The sequence below is a fragment of the Lepus europaeus genome, chromosome 15, assembly GCF_033115175.1.
Source record: "Lepus europaeus isolate LE1 chromosome 15, mLepTim1.pri, whole genome shotgun sequence".
NCBI lineage: Eukaryota > Metazoa > Chordata > Mammalia > Lagomorpha > Leporidae > Lepus > Lepus europaeus.
The window spans coordinates 95,812,047-95,828,415 of NC_084841.1; the positions used below are offsets into that span (position 1 = coordinate 95,812,047).

A 16,369-nucleotide genomic window follows, 5' to 3' on the forward strand; every position below is an offset into this window, starting at 1 on the left:
GACAGGCTGGCTGCGGCCGCCTCGCCTGGCCCCCAGGGCACTCGGAGCTGAAGAAACTTAGGACAGGCTCCCCTCCTGCCGCTCAGGAACACGGAGTCCCCCGCCCGCTGAGCATCCTGGGACACGGAGTCCCACCATCCAGCCGCCCGCTGAGCACTCTGGAACACGGAGTCCCATAGCCCAGCCGCCCGACGGGCACTCTGGGACACGGAGTCCCACCGCCCGCTGAGCACTCTGGGACACGGAGTCCCAGCGCCCAGCCGCCCGCTGAGCACTCTGGGACATGGAGGCCCAGCCGCCCGACGGGCACTCTGGGACATGGAGGCCCAGCCGCCCGCTGAGCACTCTGGGACTTGGAGGCCCACCCGCCCGCTGAGCATTCTGGGACACGGAGTCCCACAGCCCAGCCGCCCGCTGAGCATTCTGGGATATGGAGTCCTATAGCCCAGCCGCCCGCTGAGCACTCTGGGATACGGAGTCCTATAGCCCAGCCGCCCGCTGAGCATTCTGGGACACGGAGTCCCACAGCCCAGCCGCCCGCTGAGCATTCTGGGATATGGAGTCCTATAGCCCAGCCGCCCGCTGAGCACCCTGGGATATGGAGGCCCACCGCCCAGCCACCGCTGAGCACTCTGGGACATGGAGGCCCACCATCCAGCCGCCCGCTGAGCACTCTGGGATACGGAGTCCCATAGCCCAGCCGCCCGACGGGCACTCTGGGACACGGAGTCCCACCGCCCGCTGAGCACTCTGGGACACGGAGGCCCACCGCCCGCTGAGCACTCTGGGACACGGAGTCCCAGCGCCCAGCCGCCCGCTGAGCACTCTGGGACATGGAGGCCCAGCCGCCCGCTGAGCACTCTGGGACACGGAGTCCTATAGCCCAGCCGCCCGCTGAGCACTCTGGGACATGGAGGCCCAGCCGCCCGCTGAGCATTCTGGGACACGGAGTCCCAGCGCCCAGCCGCCCGCTGAGCACTCTGGGACATGGAGGTCCAGCCGCCCGCTGAGCATTCTGGGACACGGAGTCCCAGCACCCAGCCGCCCGCTGAGCACTCTGGGACATGGAGGCCCAGCCGCCCGCTGAATACTCTGGGACATGGAGGCCCAGCCGCCCGCTGAGCGCTCTGGGACACGGAGTCCCAGCGCCCAGCCGCCCGCGGAGCACTCTGAGACATGGAGGCCCAGCCGCCCGCTGAGCACTCTGGGACTTGGAGGCCCAGCCGCCCGCTGAGCACTCTGGGACTTGGAGGCCCAGCCGCCCGCTGAGCACTCTGGGACACGGAGTCCCAGCGCCGAGCCGCCCGCTGAGCATTCTGGGACATGGAGGCCCAGCCGCCCGCTGAGCACTCTGGGACACGGAGTCCCAGCGCCCAGCCGCCCGCTGAGCATTCTGGGACATGTGGCCCAGCCGCCCGACGGGCACTCTGGGACGTGCAGCCCGGCTGCCACGGAGGACGCGGGAACGTGGGGTCAGTGGTAACGAGCCGGTGCGACAGTGCCCGTGAGGACGCAGCCCCTCCTCTCGACAAGCTGTGGCGGTGGCGCGGCCCCCGGCCCCTGCTGGGGAAACCAGCGGTTCTCGGGCCCCAGCCGCCCGCTGAGGCACCACAGTCCCCGGCCAGCCCCGCCTCCTTAGGGCTCCGGCTCTGGTAGTGCGTGAGGGGCGGGGCCAGCGCGGCGTGCCTTCCCATTGGCTGCTGCGGCCGTCCAGGGGCGGCCGAGTCCGAGGGCGGCGGCAGCCGGCGCGGGGTCCGGGGCCTGACGCAGGGAGAAGTTAGGGCCGTGGGGCGCTTGCCGGCAGCTCTTCCTGGGTGCCGCCCCGGTGGGCCGCTTCTCGGAGCCGCGGCTTTGGGGAGGGGGCTGCGGCGCCCCTAGGCCTTGCGCAGACACCCAGCCCTGCCTCTGCCCTGCCGGGCGCCCCCGGCCCGCGCCCGCTCCTGGAGGCGCGCGCGGCTTCCCTCGTGTTCCGTGTGGCGTTGGTCTGTGAGACACGGCCGCTCTTCCTCAGAGCCCGACAGCCTCTCCCGCTGGCCCATTCTGATTGGTCTGGGGGTTTTTTTGGTAATTTTTAGATTTTTAAAAATTACTTACTTGAGAGGCAGAGTTACAGACAGGGAGAGACAGAGGGGTCTTCCACCCGCTGGTTCTCTCCCCAGATGACGTCAAGAGCCAGAGCTGCGCCGATCCGGAGCCAGGAGCTTCTTCCAGGTCTCCCCTGTGGGTGCAGGGTCCCAAGCACTTGGGCCATCTTCTACTGCTTTCCCAGGCCATAGCAGAGAGCTGGTTCGGAAGAGGCGCAGCTGGGGCATGAACCGGTGCCCATCTGAGTTGCTGGCTTAGCCTACTATGGCACGGTTCCGGCACCCCTAATTGGTCTTAATGGGCCGCGCTCTTGCCTGGTCACTAAAGAGACGGCATCCTGCTGCAGCCTTGGGGCCGGTGACTGCCCCTCTCGGCAGAGCTTTCTTGACCCACTTTGCCGGAAAGTGGAGTGTGTCCCTGGTGTCCTGCTTGCCTGTCGTCTCCTACAGGCGCTGTGTGTGTCAGGGTCCCTCAGGGCCACAGGCCTCTTCTCTCCCCAGCCCCCATCTCAACTCTGCTGCATCCGTGGCTGTGGCTCACAGATGCACGTTTCCTGTTGCAAAATAGGAACCACCACGGGTCCACTCTGCCTTCTCCCAGGTACTTGAGGCAGGAGTTCGAACCCCAGTCGCTTCCCAGCTGCTGCCACCCTCCAGTGCACTTCAGCTGCTTCGCCTTCCTCCAGGGGCACCCGCCAGGGGATTGTCACCAGCTCCAGAGCTCCAGCTGTTCCAAGAGCCACAGGTGCTCAGCGTGACATGTTCTCCCTGCCGTGGTCATTCTCACCAGGACTGGTACAGTGGCAACACCCCTGCGTCTCAGTCCTGCTGCCCCCACACCACAGAATGGCGTCCAAGTACAAGCCAGGGAGGCGGGCGTTCGCGCTAGTGAAGATGCTGGTTAAGATGCCAGCATCCCCTATGGGAGTGCTTTGTTCAGTGTCCTGCTCTGGCTCCTGACTCCAGTTTCCTGCAAATGCAGACCCTGGGAGGCAGTGGTTACAGCTCAAGTAACTGGGTTCCTGCCACCCATGTAGGGGACCAAGACTGAGTTTTCAGCTCCTGGCTCTGGCCCCAGCTTGGCCACAGCTGCGCCGATCCGAAGCCAGGAGCCAGGTGCCTCCTCCTGGTCTCCCAAGTGGGTGCAGGGTCCCAAGCACTTGGGCCATCCTCCACTGCCCTCCCGGGCCACAGCAGAGAGATGGACTGGAAGAGGAGCAACCGGGACTAGAACTGGTGCCCATATGGGATGTTGGTGCCGCAGGCGGAGGATTAACCAAGTGAGCCATGGCGCCGGCCAGAGCAACTGTTTTATGTGTGACTTTCATATCCACCATGCAGCCACACTATGATGAAGGTTGTGAACATAGCGCCTTCCCATCCTCATTTCCAAGGACCTACCACCCCCAGGATCATGTATCTGTTTTGTCACTAAAAATTAGCTGTGTTTTGGAGAATTTCCTGTAAACATGCTCAGGCAGCATGTATGTGGGACTTTTTTTTTTTTTTGCATTGGATTAGTCTTGCTTCTTCGTGTAACCACTGTGAGACGCACCCTTGTTGACAGTAGTACGTTCCTTTTTACTGCTGAGCAGTGGGTAATGGTGTAGCTGCGCCATGGGTTGTTGATGGACTCTCCTGTGAATGGGTGTTTGGATGTTCTGGCTTGGGAGCAATTACAGATGAGCCTGCTGTGAATATTCCTGTGCACGCTTGCCTTCATTTCTCAAGGTTCACATGTATGAGCCACATGGGGGCAGGTGTTTTCCTTGTTTAGGAATCTCTGACGTTGTCCTAAGTGACTGTGAACTACATGCTCTTATTGGGTCACACGGAGGACGCGTGTTGAATTTGCGTAGGCCGTGGGCTGTTGTGAGCGACCGTCCGATCCTTCTGTCCTTCCTACTTCCCTGATTTAGTCGTGGTGGCCTCTGGTGTCTGTCTCATCATCCCTCTCCTGTGCTCCCTGGAGCCTACTCTGACACGCTTACCACAGCTGCCCTTTATGACTGACAGTATGTTCTTAACACTGTACACACGTGATGATGTTGAGGGGAGAATCTGTTCATTATCTGAACCAGGCACCTAGAATGGCTCCTGGTATAGGTGGAGGAAGCACGACTGGGTGGGTCTTGTCACCTGGCATCCACTTGAGATAGAACCTGTCTTGACACCGTCCTTTTTCCAGCCCCCAGAGTTGTCCCTAGCCACGTCTGCTGTTCCTGGCCCTGTGTCTACCGCGGAGCCGAGTCAGCCCCAGCCCTACGGTCAGGTAAGGCCTTCCCAGAAGCATCCTGTATTTCCCTGTTAACCTGGACCCACGGCTCATGACTGAGGAAGGCTCCTTGCCATTGATGTTAATAAACCAGGTGAAGATGATTCATGGGAGTGGGTGTTGTAGCGCACTGAGTTCCATATCCGAATGCATTGGTTTGAGTCCTGCTTATTCTACCAAGCCAGCTCCCTGCTAACGTGCCTCGAGGACAGCAGTTGATGGACTAAATACTTGGGTTCCTACTACCACATGGGAGACCCAGAAGGAGATCCTGGCTCCTGGCTTCACCCTAGTCTAGCGCTGCTGTGATGGGCATTTGGGAAATGAACTAGAGGACAGAAAAATCTGTCACTCAGCCCTTCAAATAAATGTTTTTTAACTAAGATGATTCATGCATAGGTTATAATGGACTTCGAGCTGGGGTTAGAGTGCCATGGGTCGTGTTCCCTCTTGAGTCCAGAGTGTGGTCTGAGCCTTGCAGAAGGCACATGTGTGTGTAGCACCATGCTTTCATAGCCAGGCCACTGTGATTCCTTCTTTGGAGCCAGGATGGCTCCTGTGGTTCCATGAGGCAGCCTGGGTTGAGCTGTTCCTGGGGAGGAGCTGGTGTGGGTTGTTTGTCTCTCCTGAGGGGTGACCTGGAGAGAGAAAGGTGGATAGAACAGAATACTCCTGTATTATTTGCCTAACGGCACCGTGTGCTGGGTGGCTTAGGACCACAGCGATCGTCATCTCACGGCTCTGCCATCTGAAACCTGGGATCCAGGAGTCTGCAGGGCTGTGCTTCCTCTGCAGGTGCCAGAGAAGGGCCCATTCCAAGAGTCACTCCAGCCTCTGTGGTTCCTGGCTTGTGAGTTCCCGTCTTCACAGGCTGTTTTCTCTGTGTGCATTCCTCGATCCAGACCTACCCCGTCCTTTGACAAGGGCACAATCGTAGTGCAGTGAGACTTCTAACATTGAGTTAATTTTAACTGGATCATCAGCAAAGACCATTTCCATACGAGGTTCTGACCACAGGTACTGTGGGTAGACTTTGAGCCTATAAATCTGGGGGACACAGGTGAATGCTTGTCAGTGTCCTTGCCTCTGGCAGTGATCTCCCTGCTGGCCCAGGTACCCTGATCCCTCCCGAGACCCCACCTCCCTTATTGTGCCCATGCTGATCATAGGAGGCCCCACCTCCCTTATCGTGCCCGTGCTGATCATAGGAGGCCCCACCTCCCTTATTGTGCCCGTGCTGATCATAGCAGGCCCCACCTCCCTTATTGTGCCCATGCCGATCATAGGAGGCCCCACCTCCCTTATCGTGTCCATGCCAATCATAGGAGGCCCCACCTCCTGTATCGTACCCATGCTGATCATAGCAGACCCCACCTCCCTTATCGTGCCCGTGCTGATCATAGGAGGCCCCACCTCCTGTATTGTGCCCATGCTGATCATAGCAGACCCCACCTCCTGTATCGTGCCCATGCTGATCATAGGAGGCCTTACTGCTTGTCTGGAGGTGTCACTGGGATCATTTGTCTGAAGGAGGCAGGAATGAGTCTATTCTAGGGTTGAGAGTACTGAAGTTTTGAAAGTGAGGGACAGCAGTCTGGTCTCTGGGCACTGAACCATAGGGGCACCTCTACTGAGGGGTCCTATATTTTCCATCTGGGGCAGGATTGCTTGCAGCTCCAGGCCAGCAAAAGGCAAAAGCCTCTTCTGGCTCAGACAGGTACCCCTCCTGCTCTGTGTGCCTGAAGAACCCCCGAGGTTTTACGGGGATTCTCAGCAGTCCTGATGTCCGTCACGGGTGTGAGACAGGCCTCCACATAGATCTTCGGCATCTGGGGTCAGGGTGTGGGCACAACTGACTGTAGCCATCCTCAGCTTAGCCAAGTATAAAGCACTAGTATGCATCACTTTCTGGAGCTCGCCTTTTTTTTTTTTTTAAGATTTATTTATTTACTTGAAAGAGTTACACAGAGAGAGCGAGAGAGAGAGAAAGGTCTTCCATCTGCTGGTTCACTCCCCAGTTGGCCTCAGTGGCTAGAGCTGTGCTGATCCAAAGCCAGAAGCATCCTCAGGGTCTCCCACATGGGTACAGGGGCCCAGGGACTTGGTCCATCTTCTACTGCTTTCCCAGGCCATAGCAGAGAGCTAGATCGGAAGTGGAGCATCCAGGATTCGAACTGGTGCCCATATGGGATGCTGGCACTGCAGGCAGTGGCTTTACCCGATATGCCACAGCATCAACCCCTGGGGCTGGTCTTTTCGGGTCCAGACTGGTCTGTTTGTCAGTGTGAGGCTCATGAGGCCTCATGTGGGACCTGGGCCACCTCATGATCAGATAAGTGAATGCCACAAGGGGGACATGTTTCCTGTGTGGCTTGGACACCTGTTCATGGGTCTCACATTCTCAGGTAGCACCCGGAGACCTGACTCTGGGCTACAGCTGCACTGTGGAGCCCAGGTTAACAATATCCAGGCTCTAGATTAAGTAGCTGGCTGCAGAAAGAGATTAAATCAAAAGTTAGAATGAATCAGTCACAAAGCAACTAAGAGGAGCCACCTCCAGATTCTTGCTGGCAGATGTGGCCCTACAGGGCTTGTGAGGCTGTCCCCAGCCCTTCTGCCTTCCCAAGGAGGCAGCCATGGACCAGGATTCAGATCGAGGCCTTTCCCCCAGTCCTGAGGCAGCCCTACATTCCGCTGAATGTACCATCTGTGCTACAGGTGTTTTCACAGAGTCCACTCGGACCCTTGGGAAGGCATAAGGACAAGAGGATAGGAAGCCCAGTGGGCAGCGTAGCAGAGGCTTTGAGATGCCAGAAACCCAGAGCCTCCGCTGCATGGATGCACACGGTTCTGTTCTTCACTCTCCTACTAAAGAACCTCCTGATTCCTTAAAGCATGTGGCCATTGTGACTAGAATTGCTATGCAACTGCTGTTTTTTGGCATTCCATCTTCAAAGCGGATTTCTTTTTTTTTTTTTATTTTTTTTATTTTTTTTTTTTTATTTTTTTTTTTATTTTTGACAGGCAGAGTGGACAGTGAGAGAGAGACAGAGAGAAAGGTCTTCCTTTTTGCCGTTGGTTCACCCTCCAATGGCCGCCGCGGTAGCGCGCTGCGGCCGGCGCACCGCGCTGTTCCGATGGCAGGAGCCAGGTGCTTCTCCTGGTCTCCCATGGGGTGCAGGGCCCAAGCACTTGGGTCATCCTCCACTGCACTCCCTGGCCACAGCAGAGAGCTGGCCTGGAAGAGGGGCAACCGGGACAGGGTCGGTGCCCCGACCGGGACTAGAACCCGGTGTGCCGGCGCCGCAAGGCGGAGGATTAGCCTGTTGAGCCACGGCGCCGGCCGCAAAGCGGATTTCTATAGTCTTAGGATCCTGAGTACTGGATCGTGTGGTGAGACGATGGTTAGCTTTGGAAGAAATGAGCTTTTCCAGAACGCGCTGTTGCGCATCTCACAAGTGATGAATGAGAGGTCTTGTTCCACGTCCTTCAGAGCAGTTGATGTTGCATCTTTAGAAAAAATGCTAGCCACTGTCCCGGTCATGCAGGGCTAGATCGTTGTTTCAGTGTATTTTTTTCCTCATGAAAAGTGGTGTTGAGCGTTATTTTGTATGCTGTTCAGGTCTTTATTTATTTTTTTTAATTTTTGACAGGCAGAGTGGACAGTAGAGGGAGATAGAGAGAAAGGTCTTCCTTTTTGCCGTTGGTTCACCCTCCAATGGCCACCGCGGTAGGCGCGCTGTGGCCGGCGCACCGTGCTGTTCCGATGGCAGGAGCCAGGTGCTTCTCCTGGTCTCCCATGGGGTGCAGGGCCCAAAGACTTGGGCCATCCTCCACTGCACTCCCTGGCCACAGCAGAGAGCTGGCCTGGAAGAGGGGCAACCGGGACAGGATCGGTGCCCCGACCGGGACTAGAACCCGGTGTGCTGGCGCCGCAAGGCAGAGGATTAGCCTAATGAGCTGCGGCGCCGGCTCAGGTCTTTATTTTTAATTTTGATGTTTGTTTTCTCATTATTTATTCTACAGATTCTTATATTTTGATTACGACTCTTTACTTATAGATGTTTTCCAGTTATTTTTCCCAGCCTGTGGCTAGTCTTTGCTTCACTAACAGAATTTTTCAGAGTGGACCTTTTTAATTGGGTTAGAGTCTACATTATCATTTGTTTCACTTCATGGACTGCTTTTTGGTGTCACATCTGAAAATATCACAGGTGGTTGTTAGACACAGTGGATTAAGAGACGGCTTGGGATATCAGCATCCAGTGATGAAGTGCCCAGATTTATGTATCGACTCCACTCCTGCTTCCAATTTCTGATCACATGTACCCCAAGAGGCAGCAGGTATGGCTCAAGTGGGTCTTTGCCACATGGATGACCCAGATTGAATTTGTGGCTTCTGACTTTGGTACAAACCAGTCCTGCTGCTGTGGGCATTTTGGAGAGTGAACTAGTCTGTCTGCTTGTCTCTCTACTTTTCAAATAAATTAAAAACACTTAAATATTAAAAAAAACTAAGAATTTATCCTGAAACCCATAGTCATGTTCATTTTCTTCTAGAATTTTTACTCTTAAAATTTTAAGCATAAATCAATAGGCTATGAAGTTTATTTTATGCCATCTCCCCCATGTGTTTTCTAAGTGTTTTATCATCAGTTGTGGAATAGACGTTCCTTTCGCCATCGTGTTGCCTTTGCCCCTTTGACAAAATCAGTGGACTGTGTGTCTGCTCAGGCTGTCTGTTCATCAGTTTCCCATCTCTTTGTTCCTTCACTGGTGTCACACTGCCTTCATCACTGTGGCTCCTGGGTATGTGCTGGGATCCAGATGTGTTTCATCACCCCATGTCATCTACGCTAGGCTGAGATAATTTTATGGGGATTTGATTGATATTGCACTGAATCTCTATATCAATTTTGAAAGATTTTTCATCTTCACAATATTGAGTCTGCCAATTCTGAACAAGGAATATCTGCAATTATTTACATTTGTTTCACTTCATTAAACTGTTTCAAGATTTTTATGAATGCATATTTGTACTTTTAAAGGATTTGTACGCAAGGGCTTCATTTTTAGGCTGTGTAGTTGTAAACTGTATTGCCTTGTAATATTATTTCAGTCTTAAAAGTCCAGTGTTTTAAAGATTGATTTATTTTAAAGGCAGAGTGAAGGGGAAGAGGGAGGTAGGAAGAGAGGAAGGGAGGGAGAGAAGGAGGGGGTGGGGGGGGAGAGAGACAGAGACACCTTTCATATGCTGGTTCATTCCCAAGAAAGTGCAACAGCTGAGGCTGGTCCACCAGAAACCCAGAGCCTGGAACTCCATGTGGGTCTCCCATGTGGGTAGCACAGGCCCAAGTATTTGGACCATCTCCCGCTGCATTAGCATGGAGCTGGATCAGAAGCGGAGTAGCCAAGACTTGAACTGCTCCTTTATAGGATGCTGACATCACGGGCAATGGCTTAACCTGCTACACCACACCATCTCCCAAATTCCATTTTTTAGACATTATTACTGATATATAGGAAATCAGTTGCCATTTCCTGGTGTCATTTCCATCCATTTCAATAAAGGCACTGGGTGGTGGGCTCTGTTTCTGTCTGAATCTCCAGCCACAGCGTGGAATAACCAGAGCAGTTTCAGATTCGTCAGGACCGCCACCAGGGGGCGCCCAAACACTGCATACAAAGAACGCCAGGTTCCCGCAGCTGCCTCCAGCGACCACCAGGGGAGCCCATCCTCTGTGCGCAGGAAATGCTCCTGCTCTGCTCCCAGGGCCACCAGGAGCCAAACCCTGGCTCAGCACCAGGCACTTGCCCTTGATATGGAAACTGAATTTATTAACTTTTGAAAAGATTTATTTACTTGAAAGGTAGAGAGATCTACCATATGTATATATAGAGAGATCTTCCACATGCTGGTTCATGCCACAAATGGCCAAAATGGCCATGGCTATGCCAGGCCAAAGCTAGGAGCTTCTGGGTTGCCCATGTGGGTGCAGGGACTCAGGGACTTGGGCCATCTTCTGAGTGCATTAGCAGGAAGCTGGATCATAAGTGGAGCAGCTGGGACTTGAACCAGCACCCATATGAGATGCTGGTGCTGCAGGCCGCGGCTTTACTCACTACGCCCCAGCAGTGTCCCCTGAATTTATTAATTTTTAATCCAAGTTCTTGTTTCCTGTAGAGAAATACTAAGCAGAGACCACTATTGTGTGCAAATAGGAAAGTTCATTTGGCAATGGGGGAATAAATATACATTCCAGCAGGAGTGTGGGGTGCCCTACAGAGAAACCCCAACTGAGTGGGCTAAAGGGTTGCCCACAAACTAGGGAGGAAAGAAACAGAACTGGTACCTGGGACTTTGAAGGCTATCCCAGAACACCGGGATGGGGGGTGTGGGGTGTGTGTGAGAGACCTCAGAGCACCTTTAAGGATGGTCAAAGCCAGATACAGCTTCCCCCCTTCCACCTCCTAGCCTTTCTTTCTCTTTCTCTAATTACCTCTCTAGTAAATAAATAAATATTTTTCATAAAAAATTTGAAATCGATGCATATGGTTTTCATAATATATACTTTCCATAAGCTTCTAATTAAAAAAAATGCTTGATTTCAAATGTTTTTGCAGCAAAATAAATTTATTTTTTATTCCATCTCTAGTAACTTTTTGAAATACTCTCATGTTCGGTCTCTGTCCCCAGTTTGTTTTATTTTTTAATTTTTTTTCCAGGCAGAGTTAGTGCGAGAGAGAGAGAGTTACAGACAGTGAGAGAGAGACAGAGAGAAAGGTCTACCTTCCGTTGGTTCACTCCCTTAATGGTTGCTACGGCCAGCGCTGCGCCGATCCGAAGCCAGGAGCCAGATATTTCTTCCCGGTCTCCCACGTGGGTGCATCTGTCCCCAGTTTTTGGCGTATTGCTTCTAAAACCCTCACAATGTCCTGAGTGATAGGAGTCCTGGGAGCCTCTTGTGTTCTAATATGTGTTTGGTCTTTTCATTTCTTTCTAAGTCTTTGATCTCTCCTGGTTGATAGGAAAAGTCTTTTGTTCCAATGAAAACATTTGGATAGCTCTTGGATGCTCTTGGATAGCTTCAGGATGGGGCTGGTTATCAGAAATACCAAGCTGCAATTAGAGACTTGGAACCTCCAGTCCCTTCCTTCATCCTCTGGGATGAGAGGGCTGGAGAGGGAGTGAATCGCCAGTCATGCCTGCCTGATGAAGCCGCCAGAGGATCCCTGAAAGATGTGCTTCAGGGGGCTCCTGTGGTGGTGAACACGTCCATGTGCCAAGAGGGTGGAGCCCCAGCTCCACGGAGTGGAAGCCCTGCCCTTGGGACCCTTGTGGGCCTCCTGCTGGGGAAGTGTGTGCGTGTGTGTCCTTCGGCACACCTTTATAATAACGCACTTAGTCCTGCCAGCTGCCGTCACAGAGCAGCCTGGTAACTCACAAATGGCAGATGTTTCTTGCCCACATCCCAGCATCTTGAGCCCAGTGAGAGCCCACTCTTCATGGACAGTGCACTTAGCTGTGTCCCCATAATTAGGGAATCCCCATGCATTTGTAATAGGTTCTTCGTCTCATTCCATCCCTGGGTACTCTCACATCCCAAGTAATTTAAATGTTACTTTTTTATTATTCTCTACACATGATCTATCACACAGAAATTTTACTTTTATAAAGTCCGCAATTTCATTTTTTTTTTTTACTCTGGGAATTGGCTTTTGGTGTTGTGTATTACAAATTATTCAAGCTTCAGAGCTGGTATTGTGGCACAGTGGGTTAGACCACAGCCCGAGGTTGACATCACTTATGATTGCTATTGAAGTGCCAGCTGTTCCAGTTCTGATTCAGCTCACCGTTAATGCACCTGGGAAAGCAGCTGAAGAAGCGCCAAGTGTTTGTGTTCCTGTCACCCTTGTGGGAGACCTGGATGGAGTTGGAGACTCCTGGCTTTGTCCTGGTGTATCTTGGGCTGTTGTGGCCGTTTGGGGTGTGTATCAGCAGATGGCAGATTCTCTCTCTCTCTGCCTTAATAAATAAATAAAATAATTTAAAAAATCACCCAAGACCATGTAGATTTTCTTCATTTCTTTTTTGTCCTATGATTTTTATACTTTGCATTGGAAACTTTAGCCTATGAAGTATTTTGAGTGAATTTTGTTTTTCTTTTTTTTTTTTTTTTAAGATTTACTTATTTATTTGAAAGGCAGAGATACAGAGTAGGAAAGAGAGAGAGATCAATCTTTTATCTGCTGGTTCACTCACCAAATGGCCACTGTCACTAGGGCTCAGCTAGGCCAAAGCCAGGAGCCAGGAGCTTGTTCCGGGTCTCTCACATGGATTCAGGGGCCCAAGTAACCGGGTCATCTTTGGTTGATTTCCTAGGTGCACTAGCAGGGAGCAGGATTGGAAGTGGAGCAGCCAGGACTCCAGCGGCACCCATGTGGGATACTGGCACTGAAGGCAAGAGGCTTAGCCTTCTGTGCCACAGCACTGGCCTCAAAGCTTATGTTTTCAAATAAGTATTCCATCACCATTTATGGAAAAGACACAGGATACTGGACTTCATTTCAGTTTGCATTTCCAAAATTGTGACAATGTCTTGAGTACAGGACTAAATATCCTTCATTTCCTAGGAAAGCCGGGAGGAGCACACGTCGTGTGTGTCCTGAGACAAATCCTAGCAGCCACGAGAGGGTGTACGAACCTGCCTTTTCTGACCGACTGCAGCCTTTGAGGGGGTGGGACGTGCGCCAGGTCCCCAGCAAGGATGACATCTCAGATCTGCACTCTGCCATGGTGTGTAAAAAGCTTGCAGTCTCTCACCGCAGTGCTGACAAGTCTTAAAAGAGTGCTGGACACAGAAAGGGCTGGGGGCCGGGGGCGGGGGGGAGGAATTCCACCGAGAGCACAGGACATAGAGCTACCAGGAAGATATCCACACAGTGGCCACTGAAACCAGTACAAGGTCTGGACGATGACCTCTAATACTGATGTTATGTCCACGCGATGACCCCTATTGGTGTGATATCCACAAGGTGACCTCTGAACCCAACTGAATGGTCCTTGTATGGCCTCCAGCATTACTCGATCAGGTCTGCGCAGTGTCATGATACCAGGTTGACTGGCGTGGCAGTTGGCTGCAATGGATTTTGTGGGCTTACTGTGTTCAATAAAGTCGGATGCCCTCTGTTTTTCCTGCATGGTGTTGACATGATTGTTTTCAATAAGAATCTCCTCAGATCTACAGGGACGGTGGGACAGGGATGAATGAAAGTTTTTATTGTAATTGCTAGTGTTTCTTTTAAAAGATTTTAGCCATTTCATAGATATGCATTCCCATCTCCCTGTTTCCTAATTAGCTTTTCCTTCATGACAACTATTGTTGTCATAATTTCTTTTTTTTAAAGGATTTACTTATTTATTTATTTGAAAGAGTCTTAGAAGGGAAGAAGAGAGAGAGAGGAGAGAGGAGAGAGTTCTTTCATCCACTGATTCACTCCCAAGTGGCTACAACAGCCAGGGCTGAGCCAGGAGCTTCTTTCTGGTCTCCCACATGGGTGCAGGACCCAAGCACGTGGGCCATCTTCTGTTGCTTTTCCCAGGCCACTAGCAGGGAGCTGGATTGGGAGTGGAGCAACTGGGGCTCCAGCCAGTACCAATATGGGATGCTGGTGACACTAGCTGTGGCTTTACCTGCTAAGCCACGATGTCGGCCCCCGTCTTTCAGTCTTATGTCATCTAGTCTAGGATTTTAAAGTTTGTTGGCATCTCTTCTGTGAATTATATTGGGATTCCACTGAATCTGCAGGTCAAATGAGAAGGGACTGTCGTGTCTTCACAGTGAGCACGGTTCTGCTCCTGCATGAGGAGTAGCTCTGTACTAATACTCCTTCTGATTGTTCTGCAGCAGTGTTTCTTTCTTTTTGAAGATTCATTTGTTTATTTGAAAAGCAGATTTATGGATAGAGAGAAGGAGAGGCAGAGATCTTCCATCTGCTGGTTCACTTCCCAAATGTTCCCTATGGCTGGGGCTGGCAAGCCAGGAGCTTCATCTGGGTCTCTCACGTGGGTGCAGGGGCCCAAGCATTTGGGCCATCTTCTGCTGCCTTCCCAGGTGCATTAGCCAGGACTCAAAGTGGATCCTGTGTGGGATGCTGGCACTGTAGGTAGTGCTTGACCTGCTGCGCCAGGGTGCTGACCCCTCCCTATCATGTCTCAAGGTTTCTGAGTGCATGTGTGTATATATTTTGTTACATTACACCTTAGGACTTCAATTTTTATGGTGCTGTTGAAAATTCCAATTGTACAGTGTCAGGGACCCACCATTAGAGTAATCTACAACTTCAGTGGGACCATGATGGGGGGGCATGGTCACCACTTTGTTGTGATAATGAGCAATGGGTAGTGACCTTTGGGGACCCCAGATGCCAGCAGAGGGCACATGACTTCACTCTGCCTGAGACTGGCATGCCAGATGGAGCTCCTTGGCCATGCTACACCTACAGCCTCCTTCCCCTGGGGACCCTGAGAGCTTCCTTCCCCTGGAAGAACCCTGAGAGTCTCTATCTGCTGGTTCACTCTCCAGAGGATCACAACAGCTAGACATGGGCTGATCCAAAGCCAGGACCCAGGAGCCTCTTTCCCCTGGAAGAACCCCTGAGAATCTCCTCCCCCTGGGGTCTGTGGACTCCACTCATCTCCAGAGTGGCTGAGACAAGCAGCATCTCCCACCACCTGCGGTCAGTGTTTCCACACATCTGAGACCCAGATTCCTTGTCATCTTTTGCATTCCATACTCTGATGCTCGCATGTTCTAAATAATTTAAGTAGATTGTGATTTACTCCTTTTAAAAAATATTTATTTGAAAGGCAGAGATAGAGATAGAGATAGAGAGCAAGAGCTTCCACCTTCTGGTTTATTCCTGAAATGGCTGCAATGACTAATACTAGGCTCCATGGATGCAGGGTCCCAAGGACTTCAGGCATCTTCCACTGCTTGTATGGGATGCTGGCATCACAGGCGGTGGCTTACCTGCTCCACCACAGTGCCAGCCCCTGATACCTGATATCCACATTTTGTTTTCTTTTTTGAGAGAAAGGAGAGAATAACCTAATTAACTCCAGAAATTTCTGCAACAGGCCCCAGATGGTGAGGTGCCAGGGACTCAATCCAGTATCTCACGTGGGTACCAGGAACCAAATAGTTTGATGCCTTCAGTGGATGCCACCCAGGATCTGTGTTAGCAGGATGCTGGAGTCAGGAGCCAGAGCCCAGAATCAAGCCCAGGCACTCAGATGTGGAACTTGGGCATCGTAACCACGCGACCAAATGCCTGCCCCGAGTGCACACTCTTCGCCAGGTGTCTGCTCTGTCGGTGCTTGCTCCCATCCTGCACCCTCTTTGTTCTCTGAACAGGGCCTTTCACAGAGAGGAAAAGTTAATTTTATGAAGTCCATGTTCGCAACTTTATTCTTCTGTGAACTGAATTGTGGTGAGAACTCCCTACCAAATCCAAGACCACAAAGATTCTGGTCTACATTTTTCTAGAATTTCTGTACTTCTTCATTTCAATTTTCAGCATATGGACTATTTTGAGTTGATTTTTGTTTAACAATTACACTTTCGTATTTCTGACATTCCATATAGTTTGCAAATAATTCACAAACGACTCTCAGACAAGACATGGGGTAGTGCGCCCCCTTTCAGTGCAAATTTTCCACACGGGGGCCTTCAGTCCTATCAGCAGGACCTAATTTGTTCATTTCCTGGAAAACTAGGATGGCGGCCACGAGAGGGCGCGCGAACCCGCTTTATCTGAGCAACTTGCGCCTCGGACTGTGGGACACCCGCGGGCTATGAAGTCTGAGGAGGACGCCTGGGGCTCTGGGAGATGCAGTCTGCGGAGTTTGCCTGTGGGGCTCTGCGAGACAGGGGCCTCACAGACGGAGCCCCTCTGGGCCCGCCGAGAGACGGTGTCTTCGGAGGCTGGACGCCCACGGTGCTCTGGG

At 52.2% G+C, this 16,369-nt stretch overlaps 1 long non-coding RNA gene across 3 annotated transcripts; it reads left to right on the forward strand.

Annotated features, from left to right (window-relative positions):
• The first annotated feature begins 1,415 nt into the window (after positions 1-1,415).
• LOC133774669 (uncharacterized) lies at positions 1,416-13,225 on the forward strand. 3 transcript variants are annotated; one of them, XR_009868113.1, is made up of 4 exons: positions 1,416-1,472; positions 2,160-2,829; positions 4,273-4,356; positions 12,994-13,225. It is a non-coding gene; the product is annotated as an uncharacterized LOC133774669 (long non-coding RNA). The 3 variants fall into 3 exon arrangements; XR_009868111.1 differs by lacking the exon at positions 1,416-1,472 and having other exon boundaries at positions 1,738-2,829; XR_009868112.1 differs by lacking the exons at positions 1,416-1,472; positions 2,160-2,829 and adding an exon at positions 3,148-3,364.
• The last annotated feature ends 3,144 nt before the right edge of the window (positions 13,226-16,369 follow it).